Source organism: Lutra lutra, chromosome 6 (assembly GCF_902655055.1).
Source record: "Lutra lutra chromosome 6, mLutLut1.2, whole genome shotgun sequence".
Classification (NCBI taxonomy): domain Eukaryota; kingdom Metazoa; phylum Chordata; class Mammalia; order Carnivora; family Mustelidae; genus Lutra; species Lutra lutra.
The window spans coordinates 104,034,933-104,054,839 of NC_062283.1; the positions used below are offsets into that span (position 1 = coordinate 104,034,933).

At 39.2% G+C, this 19,907-nt stretch overlaps 1 pseudogene; it reads left to right on the forward strand.

Moving 5' to 3' along the window:
• The window catches only part of LOC125101648 (parafibromin-like), a 42,448-nt pseudogene extending 22,901 nt beyond the window's left edge, over window positions 1-19,547 (forward strand).
• Window positions 19,548-19,907: the final 360 nt, after the last annotated feature.

Sequence of the window (19,907 nt, forward strand, 5' to 3'; positions counted from 1 at the left end):
ATCTCAGTAAGTTAGGAATAGAGTGGAACTTCCTCAACTTGAAAAATAACCACAAAAAGCCTACAGCTAACATACTTCATGGCAAGAATTGAGAAGCTTTCCTGCTAAGATCAAGAACAAGACAAAGATTTGGATGGAACTAGAGAGTAAAATGCTAAGTGAAATAAGTCAGAGAAAGACAAATACCATAGGACTTCACTCATATGTGGAATTTAAGAAACAAATAAGCAAAGAGAAGAAGAGAGAGAGAAGCAAACCAAGAAACAAACTCTTAACTGTAGAGACAAACTGAAGGTTACCGGAAGAGAGGGGAGTAAGGAGATGGGTTATATATAGGTGATGGGGATTAAGGCGAGCACTTACTGTGATGAGCAACAGGTGTTGTCTGGAAGTGTTGAATCACTAAATTGTACACCTGAATCTAATATTACACTGTATGTAAATTAACTGGGATTTAAATAAAAACCAAAAAAAAAGGAGAACAAGACAGGGATGTCTCCTCTCACCAATCCTTTCCTTTTTTCCGAATGTTTATTTAAATTCTAGTTAGTAAACATACAGTGTAATATTGGTTTCAGGAGTAGAATTTACTGATTCATCGCTTGCATATAACACCCAGTGCTCATCACAGCAGGGCCCTCCTAATACTGATCACCTATTCCTCCCATCCTCCACCCATCTCCCTCCATCAAATCTCGGTTTATTCTCTATTGTTAAAAGTCTCTCTGGGTTTGCTTCGCGTGTGCGCTCTTTCTCTCTCTCTCTCTCCTTTATTTTTCTTTACCATGTGTTCATTATTTTGTTTCCTGAATTCCACATATGAGTGAAATCATATGATATTTGTCTCTGACTGATTTATTTTGCTTAGCATTATACACACTAGCTCCGTCCAAGTTGTTGCCAATGACAAGACTTCATTTTTCTTGAGGGCTGAGTATTATTCCATGTATATATACCACACCTTCTCTATCCTTATCAGTCAATGCACACGTGGGCTCTTTCCATATGTTCAGCTATTGTTGATAATGCTGCTATAAACATTGGGGTGCATGTATACCTTCAAATCTATATTTTTGTATCCTTTCACCCCTCCTTTTCAACATTATACTGTAAGTCCTTGAAAATGCAAGAAGACAAGAAAAGCATAAAAGGCAGTTTGGAAAAAGGAAATGAAACTGTCTTTTTAATAAAAAGATTGTCTATGTAAAAAAATCCAAAAGAATCAACAAAAGAACTGGAGCTAATGGAAGATTATTCCAAGTTTGCAGGATACAAGGTTAATATACAAAAGTTAATCACATTCCTATATACACCAGTGATGAACAAATGGAATTTGAAGTTAAAGACACATACCATTTACATTAGTACCCCTAAAATGAAATACATAACTATAAATCTAACAAAATATATACATGATCTATATGAAGAAAACTATAAAACTCTGATGAAAGAAATGAAAGTATAAATAGAAAGATAGTGCATGTTCATGGATAGGAAGATTCAAATTTGTCAAGATGTCAGTTCTTCCCAATTTGATCTGTAGATTTGATACAATCTCAACTAAAACCCCAGTGAATTATTTTGTTGATATTGATGAACTCATTTTAAGGTTTATGTGGAGAGACTAAGAACCAGAATAGCCAACACAATATTGTAGAAGAAGAACAAAGTTGAAAGATTGACACTAACCAATTCCAAAATTTACTAACAAGCTACCATAATCAAATGCAATACTAGCAAAAGAATAGACAAATATATCATGAAACACAATAGAGGGCCCAGAAATAGACCCACGTGAATATTGTCAACTTATCTTTGACAAAGGAGCAAAGGCAATACGATGTAGCAAAATACTCTTTACAACAAATTGTGGTGAAACAACTGGATATGCACATCTGAAAACTTGGATCTAGATACAGACTTCTAGCCTTCACAAGAATTAACTGAAAATAGGTCATAGACCTGAATGCAAAACACAAAAGAATGTAACACAGAAGAAAATCTAGATGACCTTGGATTTGGTGGTGACTTTTCAGTTACACCATGAAAGACCTAATTGATAAGGTGGACTTCACTAAAATTTCAGACTTCTACTCTATAAAAGACACTTCTACTCTGTAAAAGACTGAGAAGACAAGCTACAGATTAGAAGAAGATATTTGCAAAAGACATATTTGATAAGGAACTGTTATCTAAAATATAAAATTAGTTCTTAAAACTTAAATAAGAAAACAAAGAACCCAATTTTTTAAATGGACAGAAGAACTGCTAGATATTACCAAGGAAGATATACAGATGACAAATAAACAATGAAAAGATACTCAACATTATATGTCATTAAGGACTTGCAAATTCAAACAACAATAAGATACCACTACACACCTATTAGAATGGCCAAAATCCAAAGCACTGACAACACCAAACATTGGCAAAGATGTGAAACAATAGGAACTCATTCATTGGTAGTGGGAATGCAAAATGATACAGCCACTATGGAAGACAGTTTGGTAATTTTTTACAAATGAGTTGGAAACATATTCTCACAAAAACCTGCACACAGATGTGTATAGCCACTTTTATTCATAATTGCCAAAACCTGGAAGTAATTAAGGTGTTTTTCAGTGGGTGATTGGATAAATAAACTGCAGATTATTTACTAGTGTTTTGCTAAGGATTTTTACATCTGTATTCCTCAAGGATATTGGCCTGTAGCTTTCCTTTCTTTTGGTGTCTTTGTCTAACTTTGGTATCAGGGTAATATTGGGCCTTGTGAAATGAATGTGTTAGTATTTCCTCTTCTTTGGTTTTTTGGAAGAATTTGAGAAGGAGCAGTGTTAATACTTATTTAAGTATTTGGGGCACCTGGGTGGCACAGTCTGTTGGGAATCTGACTCTTGGTTTCAGTTCGGGTCATGGTCTCAGGGTGGTGGTCTCGAGGTCACGGGATGGAGCCTCATAGTGGGCTCTCTCCTCAGTGAAGAGTCTGCTTGAGACTCTCCCCCTTCTCCTTCTGTCCCTCCTCCCAGCTTTCTCTCTCTGAAATAAATAAAAATAAATCTTAAAAAAAAATACTTCTTCATATATTTGGTAAAATTCATCAGTGAAACCGTCTGGGCATAAACTTTGCTGGAAGATTTCTTGATTACCTACTCAATCTCCATACTAGTATGAGTCTGTGTAGGCTTTCTATTTCTCCATGATTCAGTTTGGATAAGCTATATGTTTCCAGGAATTTACCCATTTCTTTTTTGTTATCCAGTTTGTTGGGGTATAATTGTTCACAGTACTCTTTTGTGATAGCTTTTATTTCTGTATCATCGGTTATAATGTCTCTTCTTTCATTTCTCATTTTATTTATTTGATTCTTTTTTCTCTTTTTCTTAGTACAGCTTAGAGTTTGTCAACTTTGTTTATTTTGTCTTCATTTTGTTGATTTTTCTCTACTTTCAATTTCATTTATTTCTGGTCTAATCTTTGTTATTTCTTCCTTCTGCCAACTTTGGGCTTGGTTTATTCTTCTTTCTCTAGCTCTTTAAGGTATAAAGTTAACAAAGAGGAAACCACTAGAACCACTCTAACTACCAAAATGGTAAACTCAAAGTCATGTTGCATTACTGGAAGAGGAAAGGTGCAGAGTATCCTCACCAAACACTTGAAAGATTCACTTGAAGGATGGTGATTTCCACAACATTCTTATTGAATTCATTCATTTTGCCTGTGCAGAAAGCAGATGGAATTCAGGAAATTACATTCAGCACATTACCACAATCAGGCAATGACTCCAACTGCATCTGGAATCCAGGTATGTTTTGTTACTGGAGCAAATCAATACATCCCCGGCTCATGGTATATAGTGATTGAGCTTGTTATTGCATTTTTTAAAAAATCTATAACTATTAGCAAATGTCATCAGGGACTCTTTGCTTTTGGATGGCAAGGCCAACAGCACAACTTCAGAGTCCTACCACAGACCCATGCCAGGTCTCTGGTGCAATGCCATTATCTGGTGCTCAGGAAACCCACTCACTTCACAGCAGATCTTATCACATGGTTTCATTACATTGATATCATCAAAAAGTTGCTGAGCAGGAAGTTACAGCTACCCTAGGAAAACTATTAATACACATCCATATCAAAGAGTGTAAAATAAATCCCTAAAAATACAGGGACCCGCCACCTCTAAAGTTTCTATAGGTCCACTGGTCTAGGACATGTTGACATATCTTTTCCAAAGTGAAGGAAAATTGCTGCATCTGGGCCTCCTAAAAAGGTGACACAATGTCTAGTGGGTCTCTTTGGGTTTTGGGAGTAAAATACGTGTCATTTAGGTGTACCACTATAACCCAGTTAACCTAAAAACTGGGGATTTTTAGTAGAGTTGAGAGAGGAAAATGTTCTGCTAGAGATCTAAATTTCTATGTAAGCTTTCCTGATGTTTGAGCTGTGTATCGGTCAGGGTTCAATCAGAGCAGCAGAATAATAGTATGTATATACATACATACATGTATATATTGTTCGATATAAATAATATATACATACCCAAAGGGTAAAATTCTAAAACTTCTAGGAAAAAAAAACATAAAAAATCCTTGTGACCTTAGAGATGGCAAATATTTCATAGAAGGACAAAAAAAATAATAATCATAAAATATATTCCATCAAAATTCAAAGCTTCTGTGATCAAAAGGTATCATTAAGATGATTAAAAGGCAAACCACAATTGGGAAAAAATGCAATACAAATATTTTACCAAACATTCGTACCCAGAATATATGAAGAATTCCTACTACTCAATAACAAAAAAACCCCATTTTTTAAAAAAACTGCAAAAATTGAAATCGACACTTCACAAAACAAATTCTATGATTATAGTTATACAAGTGGCCAATACACATGTGAAAAAATGCTAAACATTGTTAGTCATCAGGGAAATGTAAATTAAAACCACAATGAGATACCAGTTTACACTAACTGGAATAGCTGAAATTAAGAAGATGGACAGCATTTGTTACAAACTGAACTCTTCTACATTGCTGCTGGGAATATATAAAGATAAAATTTCTTTGGAAAACAATGTGGTAGTTTAAACACATACTTACCATATAATTTAGCAATTCAACTCGTAGGCATTTAAGGAAATGAAAATGTATTCATAAAAAAACTGTCCAAGAATTCTCACAGCAACTCTTCCATAATAGTCGAAACCAAGCCAAACGAAACAAAAATACAGTTAAGAAAATTAATGTCTAAATTATACTGTGGTATATCCATACAATGAAACTCTATTCAACAACAACAACAACAAATGAACTACTGTGTATCAGTTATCTGGTGCTCTGTAACAAACCACCTCAAAATGTAGTGCCTTAAAACAACAAAAATTTATTTTTTCTCACAGCTTTGGTTCTTCGGCTGGTCTCGCCTAGACTCACTCTGTATATCCTGAATTATTTAGTTTGTCCCCAATAAAATTTCCATTTTGGGTACATATTGTGGAGACCAAATCTTCCATTAACAATATCGCATGTCTGATCATTGGAAGAAATGAAATTTCAGCAGACTAGCTTCAGGTCCATATGTGTGTGGCCTCCTTTGTCCTGCATGGCCCTCATATCTAGGGCTGAGTAGACAGGGCAGTTCCTATTGTAGTTCCTATTGTAGTTCCTATTGTAGTTCCTACTGTAGTAAAATCTGTGACATTTGCAAGTTGGATGAGTCAGCACTGGGGGCAAACCCAGGATCCTGAGATCGAGCCCCACATCGGGCTCTCTGCTCAGCAGGGAGCCTCCTCCCCCTCCCCTTTCTCTGCCTGCCTCTCTGCCTACTTGTGATCTCTCTGTCAAATAAATAAATAAAATCTTAAAAAAAAAAAAAGATACTGAGTTTATTTTTCAAAAGAAGAGCAACTTGGCGGCCAAGCACAAGAATTTGTGGCCCTCACCCTGCTCAAAGGCCAGCACTATTCAGCCATGGCACGAGGTTCTGTGCAAAATCTCAGAGTACAGTTTGTATTTCTACACTCCTTTTTCCATGTCCATTCCAAGTTTTTGTAATTTGCTGCTTTAGCTGGTAGCACATCGCCTAGCACTATGCTTGTCCCAGAGTAGGTGTTTAGTAAATATCAGTGGTTGAATACATAAAGTCAGGTGTGTCATAGATCCTGAGCCAGAGGCAGAGCCTGAGCGCTACCATCAGGATGCTTTCAGGGGCTGAAATGAGAAAAGATAACCACACAGCAACATTGAACCATTTACCACAGGCGATAATTTAAGTGGGGTAATCTATCTTTAAAAGTATATTAATTTTCCCTCTGGTTACTCTTTGTTGGTCAAGTATCATATCAACCTAGGAGTAAAGAAATACAGAGACCTAAAGTGCTGATCAAAATCTGTAATTAACAGTCACAAACATTTCACCCAATGCACGTGGCCTACTTTAACCTCAGCTGTGTGAACTTTGTAACTGCTCTCTAAAACCACAAAGCCAGCTAATTCAACCACCTTTGCCCCAGGTATCTTGTGGTCCCCAAATCCATGTTGTTATCAGGAAACCTCCCAACCTCAGAAATGTAGCTCCAGTACTCAGGCCGTAGACAATATAAGTTTCTGTCAGCCCAGGAGACATTATTTTGCTGGTTTCCATCAACTTCATTTTGTCTGTTTTGTTTCTCTTTTAAATTTTTATTCATATGTTTCATACTTCCAGCGAACAAAGGGTCATATCAAATGACTGAAATGTAATTTCCAGAAATTCCAGTAAACTGGCTTGACGAACGTCTTCCTGTTCTGATTTTTGAGCTCTGTGGATATGTCTCTCAGTATCACAGGAATTCATAAATATTGTGCCTACCACTGGCCTTTTAGACAAGGAAAACGGGGTAGGCTCACCTCCTCTCCATCCCCTCACTCCTGTGCCCAGAGGTCTGGGTCTCTGCTATTGTCATTTGCAATTCAGTCTGTTCTGTTTCTTCCTTCCAAGCCTGTGATCAGGCCCTTCTGGAGTTTTGCCAGACAACTCAGTAGTTTTGGGCCTCCAGTGTCTATCCCCTAAGGCAGCAAACTCAATCTATTTAGAGAACTGTTAATTAAGTGAATTATGTTTGGTCAGGTATTTATGCGCAAAGAAAATCAGAATGGAAATGATAAGTGTGCCCTTACAAAAAGACTGAGTAAGCTATATGTAAATTTAAAAGAAAAAAAAAAGGCAATCCAACCAAAAGAATCTCTCTAAAAGGGTTTTTCCTCCAGTCTAGTTTAGTTTTTCCCCTTAACCATTTGAGAGAAAACACTTACTCTTCAGTGACATCATTCTCATCCCAAATGTGCTTGTAAATTTGGGCAAAATGCAAAGAAGAACTGAGAGGAATGTAAATACTGTATGTTCTCTCTACAGAATTGTTCAGGGAAATGCCATTCACTTAGAAATAGAGTTCTAGGAAGTAGGTCTGCCATCTGTAGCCCAGATGATGATGATTGTGGCGATGAATTAAACATTTAGAAATAAACCCTAATGGTTGTTACTGTTTTCAAGGATAAAGCAACTGAAATATTGTTTCATTACTCATAACGCACAGAATAGCTAGAATTTGTTTATGCGTCATGTATTCATAACTTAGGAAATACATTTAAAAAGATACAACGACTGTGGATTTTTGAGTGTGTCTTGGCACAATCTCCTCAGAGGCCGTGGGGCATGCATAATGTGCTAGGACACGGGGACCATGCCAGAAGCGCGAAAGCATTAGGATCATCATCATGACTACTCTTTAATGAGGAACTGCGCTCTAAGATTGATTATTTCCTATATTGCCGCCCCGAGCATGGTTCTACACCTATCAATCAGTTCCTCGTAAAGACCCCCATCCCCTGCAGCTAGGAAAAGACATTTGTAAAACTGCTCATGATTTTTTCCGGAGGAGGATGTGAAGAAAATTAAATGGGTATGATTCCTGAGCACTACTCATCAAGAACATTAGGCTGAAGTAGACATATAAAAGGGCAATGAAAATACTCAGTATAGTCATGAGCTAGTCACAAAACAAAGGCCCATAGACCGCTGTTGGCAGGGGGGCGGGGGATGCTGTGATTAAGAAAATAAAAAGAGCAAATTTGGTTTGGTCGGTGGGGCAGTAGGAGTAAGTAATGGTGGTGGAATCCTCATTTCCTCCAGAAGTCAAGACACAATTCTAGTTTGAAGTGGGATTTTAAAGCTTGTTTGCACATTCTAGAAGGTTGAGAAGGCGATCTACAGTCCAGAAAATGGAGTTGGATAGAAAGTGAATGACTGAAACCGACCAGGACGTGGGAGGTGGTGAGGCACCGAAATGCCTTGTGGTGCCAAATATAAAAATAGTAAGTTGAAGCGGGTTACTCGCCTACAACTTGATACTTGATAAAAGGTTCCAGGTTTTGAAAAGTTCAAGAACGTCCCAATCTTCTTTCCAGTCTATCTGTTCTTTTTTTTACAAATCTGTGTACTTCTCTGCCACTAACCAAAGCAACGGGTTGTTTCAATCAAAGAACAGATATTTGGGGTTGAAAATGCTAGCAAGGGAGAAGGTGGAGTGATCCTGAGTGGGTTCAAGGTTGGTACTGAAGGCCAGTCGAGAAGAGTCCTATCCAGTGGTTTCTGAAACCACTTTCATGAGAGAAAATTATTAAATTATCAGGAATTTTGCCAGCCAGCTGCTACATAGGGCAATTATTAAAAATTCTATTCACCTTAAAATGAAATAAATTATATGAAAAACTAAGATGATAAACACTCAAATTCCTCCACTTCTTAAGTATTTCACAACATTTTACTATTGTCTGTGCTTTGGGGGTAATTTTGTTATGTTGTAGCTGTATGATAGAAATACTCTAGAATGAGCTGCTGCTGATGCTGTCCTCAGTGACCTGAAGCTGGTGGCCTGAAACTCTGCTACACCGATGACCAGTTCCCAGGACAGTCCCTGGCCTCACTGTAACATACCTTCTCCAAAAGTGGGCCTGCTCTTTTCATGTCAGAGCTGACATTAGAGGCAAAATAGAATCCCATTAGAAAATAGACGCCAGAAATCTAGAAGCATAGAAAAGAAGTACCCAAGCCAACATTTATGATATTGCTGTCTGTGATTTTTGAATATTCATCCATTCATTTGTTGGTATTTATTGAGCACTTTCTACCACTACGCCAGGCTTTCTGGATACGATGAAGTAGACAATGTGGTACCTTCCCTCAGGGAGCCCACTGCCCAAGATGCCACCTGAGGAGTTTCCAGATGATTACGATAGAGGCTGGTAAGGGAGGGAAACACAAGATGCATGGAAGTAGGGAAAAGGGCAAACTCGTAAGGCAGGTGTGGGACTAACACCATAAACCAAGCAATACTTGGTGCTAGCTAACATGGGTTCTTGGGCAATCTTCCAGGAAGAGAGCTTTAAAGTGTGTGCTGTCCCCTACCTCTTCCCAAGGCTCTGAGAAGCATGGCTGGTACTTTTTTTTTTTTTTAAAGATTTATTTATTTATTTGACAGACAGAGATCACAAGTAGGCAGAGAGGCAGGCAGAGAGAGAGGGGGAAGCAGGCTCCCCGCCATGCAGAGAGCCCGATGCGGGGCTCGATCCCAGGACCCTGAGACCATGACCTGAGCCGAAGGCAGAGGCTTTAACCCACTGAGCCACCCAGGCACCCCCATGGCTGGTACTTTGGAAAAGGCCTGCCTGCAGCTTCAGCTGGGGAAAGTTGGGAAGGGCTGGTGGCACCTAGCAATGGCATCGCAATGGGATTTCCAGGTCTCAGAAGACAGAGGGAATTTTTAGAAGAAGGAGGCCTGATCTGAATTTTCCAGTGTGTGAGGATGGGAGAAGGGACCGACAAAAAACCACATCAGATGACAACCACCCTACCATTGTGGTTAGTTCCCATCTGAAAGAGGACTATTTCTGGAAGAGTTCGAAAGAAACTTGGAAGGGAAAAGAGAGAAGAGATAATAGTGTAGGAAAGGGATGAGAAGCATTGCCTCCCTGTTGTTGATAAGATTTTTCTGTTGGTCCCTGGGCCAGGAGCTCTGAAATAATGATTAAATTCTCATCCAATTCCTGGACAAATACTTCTAATATCAGGCAACTGAGAAGTAAATTGAAATGACATTATTAGAAATAAGTGTCTATGTATAATAATTTTCAGTCTCTTTGCCTCAAAGAAGAGATTTCATCATCTGTATTCATTGCTTTTGAAACTGCTAAACTGAATCCTATATTTCTTCATGTTAAATTGAAGCCTGTAGTTATCAAAACACTGACAAGTTGAGTTATAGGTTATTCTCAGGGCCCATGCAAAGACTTTACCATTAATAACATTCACTGTGTACATTGATAGAAGAGAATTATTTAGAGCTACCAAATGTGTTATTACAACTTATCCTGTATGCCCTAAAAGAAGTCATTTTTGACTTATGGGAGGAAAAAAAGGATATTTGCACAGGCTGACAAATGACAAAATACCACTACCAATAAAAGAAGGAGAAATGTAGCAACACAATTCTACAATAACTCAGTTAAAATCTGCTACTCGGTCTTCTTGTTTTTTCAGCAAAGTTTAGCATGCTCATCTCACAAGAAATAAGGGGTGAAACCAGAAAAGGAGAACTCAGATGAAGAAATATGTTGCAAAAGCTAATTTATCATGTGAGCTTAAAAATCCTTGTCAAGAAAAAAAAATCATCCATCTATTGCCTTTATTTCATACTAAAAATATCTCAAACTACCAGGCTATGTATATAAGACTGTGTCATGTGCTTTTAAGGAAAAAAAACAAAAGAAAATGTTTTAAAAAGTTCTAATTTAAAATACAAAAGGAGTGGCTCAGGGGTGAATATGGGGTTACTACTACAGGATATGGGAAGCCTTATTTGGCAAATAAGAACTTCAAGCTTCCTTTTTAGGATGTGGTTGCCTACCTAAGTCGTTTTCAATATGGACTATTCTGAACACATCCTTTTAGATGTGATGCTACACAGACTATATCTATAACCATATATATATGTATATAACCATTTTTATATATGTACATTAAATAACTATATCTCACAGCCCCACAGGACAGAAACATACATGCATGATCCAAGAATAAATTGGAGAAATAATGACATCATTAATGTTACCTATCCATGCAGGTGATTTCTTTTTTTTCTTTTTTTTTTTTAATTTATTTATTTGACAGACAGAGATCACAAGTAGGCAGAGAGACAGGCAGAGAGAGAGGAAGGGAAGCAGACTCCCCGCTGAGCAGAGAGCCTGATGTGGGGCTCGATCTTAGGACCCCGGGATCATGACCTGGGCCGAAGGCAGAGGATTTAACCCACTGAGCCACCCAGGTGCCCCCATGCAGGTGATTTCTATTGCAAGGCTCCTTTATCCCAAGTACTGCGCTGGCAGAAAAAAGACTTAATTCCTGTCCTCAGGAAGATATCTTATAGAAAATCACAATATAATAAGGTAAATGATTTTGTCAAAAAGGCATGGAGGGTGGTGCTACAGAATTACTCAGAATGGAAGAATTCACTTTGCTTAGACCCAGGGGAAGGCTTCACAGAGAAAATGACACTTAAAGTAGTAGGATTTTGCCAGACAAGGTAAGAGGAAATGTCTGAAAGTAATAAATTTCAATTAATTCTGAAAACTAAACACTACAGAAGCATGATCAGAAGATTTCCCGAATGCCAGTAACAGACCACATGAAAGACTTTTCTAACTATGAGTGACTTTCTGAGGTCTTAGGTTGTTTGTTGCTATAGCAGAGCCTGTTGTATTCTTTCTAATAAAATTGTGTGATTGTCTTGTGGGGCCATAGGGTCAGATCATGGTACATGAAGGCGAGGATTCAGTTTCCTTGAAAGCAGATACTCTCAGAATGATCAGGCCTGAGATAAGAAATAAGGATTTTGTAAGCAAGTTGGGAAAGAGAAAATTTTCCTTCCCATTGGGGCCATTGGTCTAAGGCAGGGAGATTCCTCTAGCATTTCTGATGCTGGGAGTGGTGTAAGGATTGGAGAGTGTAACAGGCATAGAAGCTTCCATCACATCTGGAGAGACGGGGAGAGCCAAGAGCTACTGTAACAGGCTTGTTGTTACAGGCAATGTAAGTTGTTCTTAGGGTTGCATCTCCCTTCCATTTTCCCCAAATCCTCGATAAAGCCTTGCTTAGAGGTACAGCTTGGTTCCAGCTGTGCTGTGGGCAATTAGAGACAGCTCTGTCTTGTTTCCATCACACCAGTGAAGGAGAGAGCAGTGCCCCTATCCCCCAAGGTCACAGGTAAAGAACCACCTGGCCCAGCTGAGGGCTGGAGAGAAGGGAGTAGGAAGAAAATATCACAAGTAGCACAGTAATTGATTTGATATATTTCCTTCCTGTCTGAGGCACAAGCGAAACTCAAGTGCTAAGCACTAAAAATAGCCTCTGTCCCTGGCCTACCTTCCCGATCTCAGTGAGTTGCAAGCGGCAATTTCATGGTGCAAATGGAAATTTTCCACGAGGGTTACTCAGTAGGAAACATGTCATTCTGTCTTCCTTGTTATCAGCTCCTGTGCTATAACAACATTATGCTGCAGTAACAAGTAAGAATCTCAGTGGCGTAAAATAAGAAAGGTTTATTCCTTGTTTATCTCTGCGCCTAATGAAAGTCAGATGTATCCTCTGCTCAAAGTCATGCTCCTTCCCGGACTCCAGTGGACGGGGCAGCCACCTTCAGAAACGTGGCCAGTCACGATGGCTGAGGGAAAGAGGGCCTGGCCAAATGTGCTTAAAGCTACCACTTGGAAGGGATAGATGTTACTTTCCGCAAGTCCCACAGGCAGGGAAAGGCAGTGGTGTGAGAATGGGTGTAGAGCCTGACAGTTCCAACACACCCCACACCTTTCCCAAGAAATCCCTTGAGTCCCTCGCTGAAGAGTATGTTGCTTTAATCGAGCAAACAATCATCACACTTAAAATGTACTGAATACACTGTTATCTTTCCCGACAAGAGAAAATTGTGTAAGGAGGCATTGGTCACAGGGAAGATGAAAAAAGAGACAAGAGAGTAAGTGGAGAGGAGATGATGCGTGAATTGTAAGAAGAAGATAGAGAAATAAGAGAAATGAAGGAGAGAAGGAACATCAAGACAGGGAGAGCAAATCCCCCACCACCCCCCCTTAAATGGCTTGGCTACAACTTTCTACTTCTCCAATTCTCCATGGCTGTTCACTTCTTGAAGTCCTAACTCGTTAATTGAACAAAGAAAACCCCTTAGAAAAAAGGAAGCAGAAAGGCAGGGCAGGAGGATGTGGGCAAATCAAAGACATCAGAGTGTGGGCTACTGAAGAAGGATCGACGGGAGGGGAAAAGAGCCAGGAACAATAAGGAGCTAAAGCAAATGGCGGCCACCCAGGTAGAGTCTAAATTTCAAAAACCACTCTAGCTGGGGGAAATGCCACACAAGATGAAATGATACCGTTCGTTATCGCAGCCCTTGAAATGTCAGATTTTCCCCTGGCTGCATTCGGCCTGATAATGTTTGCAGACCTTGTACTCGACATCGCATATGTGACCCAGGGAAGAAGACTGCCAGTAGAGAATGGATTATCTCAGAATTAATACCCGGGGGGCTTTGTGTCATGACTTGAGGTGTGTGGCCTGCCCTGAAACAGGGCCTGGCTGGTCAAGCTCCTGGGTCCAGCCTTCTGCCACCATTTTTAAACACATGCTGTCTCAGCACTTACACACAGCCCTTGGTTGGGCCTACCTGGTAAAGGTGGTGTGACTGTCTTCCAACGAAAACCTTGCTCTGACCCATGAGAATTGTTTTGGTTTTAAAGTTTTAAATTTTTTGCTGCTCCAGTGCTAAAAATATCACTTAAATGTAACCAGAGCTGCTTTCAGTAGCACTTTGCTAGCGAAGACTATCAGACTATCAGCATCTCTATTAAATGTCAGACTGTCTTTTCTCATAAAAACCATGAAATTGTTTAATTGAAATCCACTGTGAGAGAGCTTCTGCTGCCTCGAAGAGACGATGTGTAATGCCTGGGGTTACACAAGCTGCCCCCTCCCCCCATGTGCTATTAGATCTTGAAAGGGCAGTAGTTTCTGCTCACATTTTAGCCCCTATTTGCCATTTTTTCATGACTTCGTTGTGACACTGTTTTTAAAAAATTTACATGAAGTAGAAATAGTTTTCTCAGGAGAATTCACTCACTGTTTGTTACTAAGCAAGAAACCTTTTGGTACAGCAAGCAGCTTAAATTCCCTTTCAGTGTTCTGTTGAGCAGCTCCTCTTTTTCTGAAATTGATACTTCCCTTTTCTTCCTCTGTCTACAAATATATTATTTCCTCAGAAACTGTCATATTTTACATGGAACTGCCACAAACCTAATCAATATCTCTGTGTGAAAAGAAAATTGGGGTTGGGGTGTTCATTCATAGATACAAAGGACAGATTGGTGGTTGCCAGAAATAGGGGACTGGGAGTGAAATGGGTGAAGGGAGTCAAAGGTACAGATTTCTTAGTTATAAAAATAAGTCATGCAGATGTTACAAACAGCATGATGACTATGGTTAATATTATTGTATTGCACATTTAAAAGTTGTTAAGAGAGTAGATCTTAGAAGTTCCTGTGATAAGAAAAAATAATTTTCGTGACTATGTATCATGACAGATGTTAACTAGACTTACGGGGTAATCTTTTCGCAATATATACAAATATCCTATCATTACATTTCACCCCTGAAACTAGTATAAAGTTTCATGTCAATTATACCTGTTTAAAAAAGGGCTCAGCCCCGTGGGTGCCCAGTGTGGCAAGCCCCACTGTCTGAGAGAAGCAAAGGGCCTTCCTTCCCCCAGGAAGACACCCATTGCAGGCTGTAGGTCTTGGTGAGCAGAGTCTGGGCTTCATCCCAACCCCCACATGCCCTGTGGCTGGGCACCTTTGTCAAGCACACAAACCGCACAGGTGTACATGTCAACTCTTGCAGGTTCATGTGTGATAGAACTGGTCTAGACGTGGCTTCTTCTATAAGCCAGGCTAGTCAGAGCCCTTGTGGTGATTTTGTTCCAACTAGACCCAAGAAAGTTAGACTCTCTGTTGGTGAAAGTCAGAAAATGAATTGCATGAGCTATCAGTGATGGAGATTTTTCCTATTTGGAGGGGAAAAAAAGCCATTGGTAGTGACGAAGAATGATGCCAACATGCACAAAGAAGTCAGAGCAAGAGATGGCAAGCATTCCATCAGCACTGAAGTTTCTGGTTCCAGCAGTTTCTGCGAACAGCAGCATCCCTGACCTTCTCATGGGTGCATGGTTTGGTTGTTCAGCCCTCCCTTGGATTTGATGAGTCAATAGACATCCTTTTGCTTTAGCTTCTTTGAATTAGGTTTGCATCTTGGCAACTTGAGGGTCATGCAAAAGCGCAAAGACACTACAGTGAGCAGACATTATCATGGCAGCCAGTGCTTCCAGAGGTGGCTTTGTCTTGCAGAGACCGCCTCCCTGAGAAGCTCAAGCGGGGGGGGGGGGGGGGGGGGGGGGGGGGGCGACTGCGACCTAGACAAAAAGAGGTATGTGCTTGTTAAATGATTAAGAAGTGACAATTCCCCATTTCTGTCTGTATGACCTTAAGTAAGTCTCTAGACCTCAGTTGTCACGAATGTAAAATGGCAACTTTTATATTTTTCTATTTCATAGATTTGTTGAAAAGACGAAAGGAAAAGGAAACAATGCAGGTCGGTATTTGGTATAGTACCTGGCATCTAGGGCTCAGTAACTATTTGAGATAATTATTATTCTTTTATTATTTCCAGTGTCAGAATGGTGCTTTACATAGGATAGGTACTCATAAGAATTGCAATGGGTATAAAAATCTCATTTTAGCCCTGACTCTATAGCTGATATTCTTTGACCTTAAATAAGATATTTTTTTAAACCTCAATTTTCTCATCTGTAAATGGAAAAAATAAATTATTTGTCAGTTAATTGAAAGATAACATGAAATAGTGTGTATGAGCAAGTTTTATAAACTCAAATTCTACCCAACCATAAAAGATAAAAGATTAGAACAATGAATTTAAATTTGCTTCTTTTCAAAGATGCTGAGATATCAATATTTTAATAACTACAAAAGAAGTGAAAATTTGAAAACTGACATTCATCTATTGGATACAATAAGTAGTGCATGCCCTAAAAATAGAGATTTTTTTCTACATTGGAATCAATAAAATTCTTTTCATTTTGATTTTTTTAAAACGCATCCTTTAAACATTCTTGTTTTTGTTGAATTAGCCCACATGCAAAAAATCTTGCTTTTCCTTCATGAGAGACTGAGAATTTTGAGAATACCCCAAGCTCAGCCTGGGAAAATAGCAATTTTAAAATTACAAATCAAATTTTGGCATGATGTTTAAAACATTAGCCTGCATACAACAAAAAGAAGCCTCAGATCAAACCATCTGTTTTCTTCACATGCTAGTATTTGATAAATGGAGATTTTAAAAATAAAACTGAATACAATCATCTCTGGACTGTTTCAGTGAACGAGTAGCCTGAACTAAAAAAAAAAAAATTCTTTTTAAATTGTATTGCTTGCTTTTTCTAGCAAGTTTGAAGATATTATTGAAGAAGATGTTCAGCAGAATAAATTCAAGTTAAAGAATAAAAATGTGAGACAAATTTTGAGAATGACAAGTTGAACATAGCTCTACAACATCCCATTTCTCTTTTAATTTAGAACATCACCATTTGATCTCTGTCCCACCCCCCTCCCCTCTTGGAAACTGGAGGCTTCAAGATCAATGTCTTCTTTAATTTTTCTATGAATTTTTCTATGGTCAGACCTTAAGTAAAATTTTCCACAAATGTCATATAAGATGGAGAATGCATTTTTCCGAGTTGCCTTCCAGAAACTCACAATAAGAGAAGTTCCCCCAGAGGACATGAAGCCCTGGCCTCATCATACCTATGATGTGGCTGTTAGACCCTGCTCTGGTCATTGGCAAGGGGGAGGTTACTAAGTTCATATAATCCCTTGAAAGAGGTATTTAAACAAACAAACAAACAAACAAACAAACCAAAGAGCTAAAATAATACTACTAGGGTGACCAAAAAGCAGTTTTCAAAGCAGTAAATATTTTCTGCTCTTCTGCAATCCCTTTCTTCCATAGCATGGAGATGCAACCTAACTAATGAAGTTATCTGAGGTGTTGCCTGTAAGATTTTTCTTGAAATTTTGACAATTAGTTCTCCCATTTTTTGCCTCAAAGCTTTATAAAAATGAAGATTATTTTGATCAGAAAGATAGATGGAACTAGAGGGTGTTATGCTAAGTGAAATAAATCAATCAAAGAAAGACAATTATCATGATCTCACTCGTGTGTGGAATTTAGGAAACAAAACAGAGGGTCATGGGGGAAAGAGGAGAAAGCAAAACAAGATGAAATCAGAGAAGGAGACAAACCAAAAGAGACTCTTAAGCATAAGAAACAAATTGAGGGTTGCTGGAGGGGAAGGAGGTGGGGTGATGGAGTCACAGGGTGATGGACACTAAGAAAGGCATGTGATGTAATGAGCACCGGGTGTTATATAAGACTGATGAATCACTGACCTCTACTTCTGAAACCAATAATACATTATATGTTAATTAACTGAATTTAAATAAATAAATAGAGAAAAGCAGATTTAGGTGGGTGTGGGCAGGTAGTTAAGAGATCAATTTTGACATAGTGTGAAATTATAAGAAAATCCCTCTTGAAGGGGTTGTTTATTATAAATTTGCCCTTTAGACCCTGCTTCTCTCAAAACAGAACAAAACCATAAAACAGGAAAGGCCTGGTTAAGATTATCTCATATACCCTTATGAGGCCTCAGAGACTTGGGGGCCACTGCCCCTATCACTATCAAAGATGGTGGTGAGGAGGAGGACAAGTGTCCCTAGCATTCGGCAACAGTACAACACCCAGGAAAAGGAGATTGTGGTGAAGTAAAACAAAGTGATTTTCAGGCATTATAGTAACCCTGGAATGTCAAGACCAGCTACATATGTTGGAGAGACAGGAAAGGAAACAAACCCAGAGAGCACCCTACATTGGATTCTATAATATATGTATTTAATAATGTGTACTTTTCTCATCCTACTGTTGATGTCCTGAGGCAGCTTCTGAAAACATGGCCATGATTGGAAGCCCTGACTGAGAAGATGTCCTCGAGGGCTCCTGGAACAACATTACCTTTTGGCAAGTAAGACAGAAGGGCGCCCCTAGAAACTGGTCTTCAGGGATCTGCTCAAGTTAAAATGAGGTGAAGTTTTAGGAGCAAAGAAACCACAAATTGAAGATGAAGACTGTGTGGACCTTGATAAAGATAGATCAGCTGCTGGTTTGGAGGGGCCCACCCAAGGGAGGAACAATGGAACAGATTAGTACAAATGGACAAATGGAACAGATTAGTCTTTGTCTGAAGCCAAGGCAGTGGGAAAAATTGCTACAATCAAATTTAAGGCTAAGAAAAGATGTACAGTCAAGCCTGATCTAGAAGAGGATATAACTTCCCTGAAAGCAAGGCTTTGGGGAGATGTTGAGATAACTATGACCCAAGATATCATCAGCAGAGTTGAGGTGAGGATCAGAAGTACAGTAAACTATTTCACAAGAATATTTTTGCAATTCTTCAGTCTGTAAGGCCAGAGAAGACTGGAATGCACCTGGATTGTGACTGGTGCCCAATACAGCACCTGTGGATCCCATGTTATATACACAATATCCCGTCCCAGCTGCCTACAACAGATATGATCCGGAACCATTCAAAGGAGAAGAAATGGACTTCTTCAAAACTGACATGATGGTTTTACCTACCAGGGTAAGAAACCAAAATCTATAATAGAGGATGACCCAGCTGGCCATAAGACTCAGACTCCTGAACAGCTAGTTCTGAGACCAGTTTCTCAAGCCAAGTTTCCACCAAACCAGACAAAAGCATCTTTAGCCCCCATTATCATAAGTTAAGCAGCTACCATCTCTTTAATAACCAGGCTCAACACAAAAGACCTTCTCTAGGCTCTGAAATTTGTCCCATCAAGTGAAAAGCAGAAACAAGGCTGCCAATGAGAAAATGAAGCTGTGATTCGGAGTAGAAAAGAGCAGAGGTAGCCAGAAGTCACTACAGTTCATGTCTGGGCTCCTTATGCAGTAGAAGACCAGCCCAGTGAATGCATGCCACAGAGACCAACCTCATTTCTACATGCCCTGGGGCTGGGGCAGGGGCAGGTTGTAACAGTTTCATTCAGGGTCCTGTCTAGAAGTTCAAAGATTGGCCATGGCTTTTGTCTGATGGGTCACCAGTTGATGTATTTGCTAAATTTGAAGAATTTTTTTTCAAATATGATGAAGTTTGCCCAGATCTAAATTGTCTAGAATTAGGATGGAACAGTATGAGAACTCCGTTATCACAGAATTCCTCTGGACAGATCAGTTTTCTTGGAGTTGTGAGAAACCTTTATCATTATATAATGAAACAGACATCCCTCTTGAGATTCTGAATTTCCTCCTGTTTCTGGAATTGGATTAAGAAAGATGGCTGGCTATACCTTGACCTAAAGGCTGAGAGTCAAGCTTTAATGAATTTACTAAAACTTACAACGAAGGTCCCAGATAGATCTTTTTTTTTTTTAATTTTTTTTAATAAACATATAATACATTTTTATCCCCAGGGGTACAGGTCTGTGAATTGCCAGGTTTACACACTTCACAGCACTCACCATAGCACATACCCTCCCCAATGTCCATAATCCCACCCCCCTCTCCCAACCCCCCTCCCCCCATCAACCCTCAGTTTGTTTTGTGAGATTAAGAGTCACTTATGGTTTGTCTCCCTCCCAATCCCATCTTGTTTCATTTAC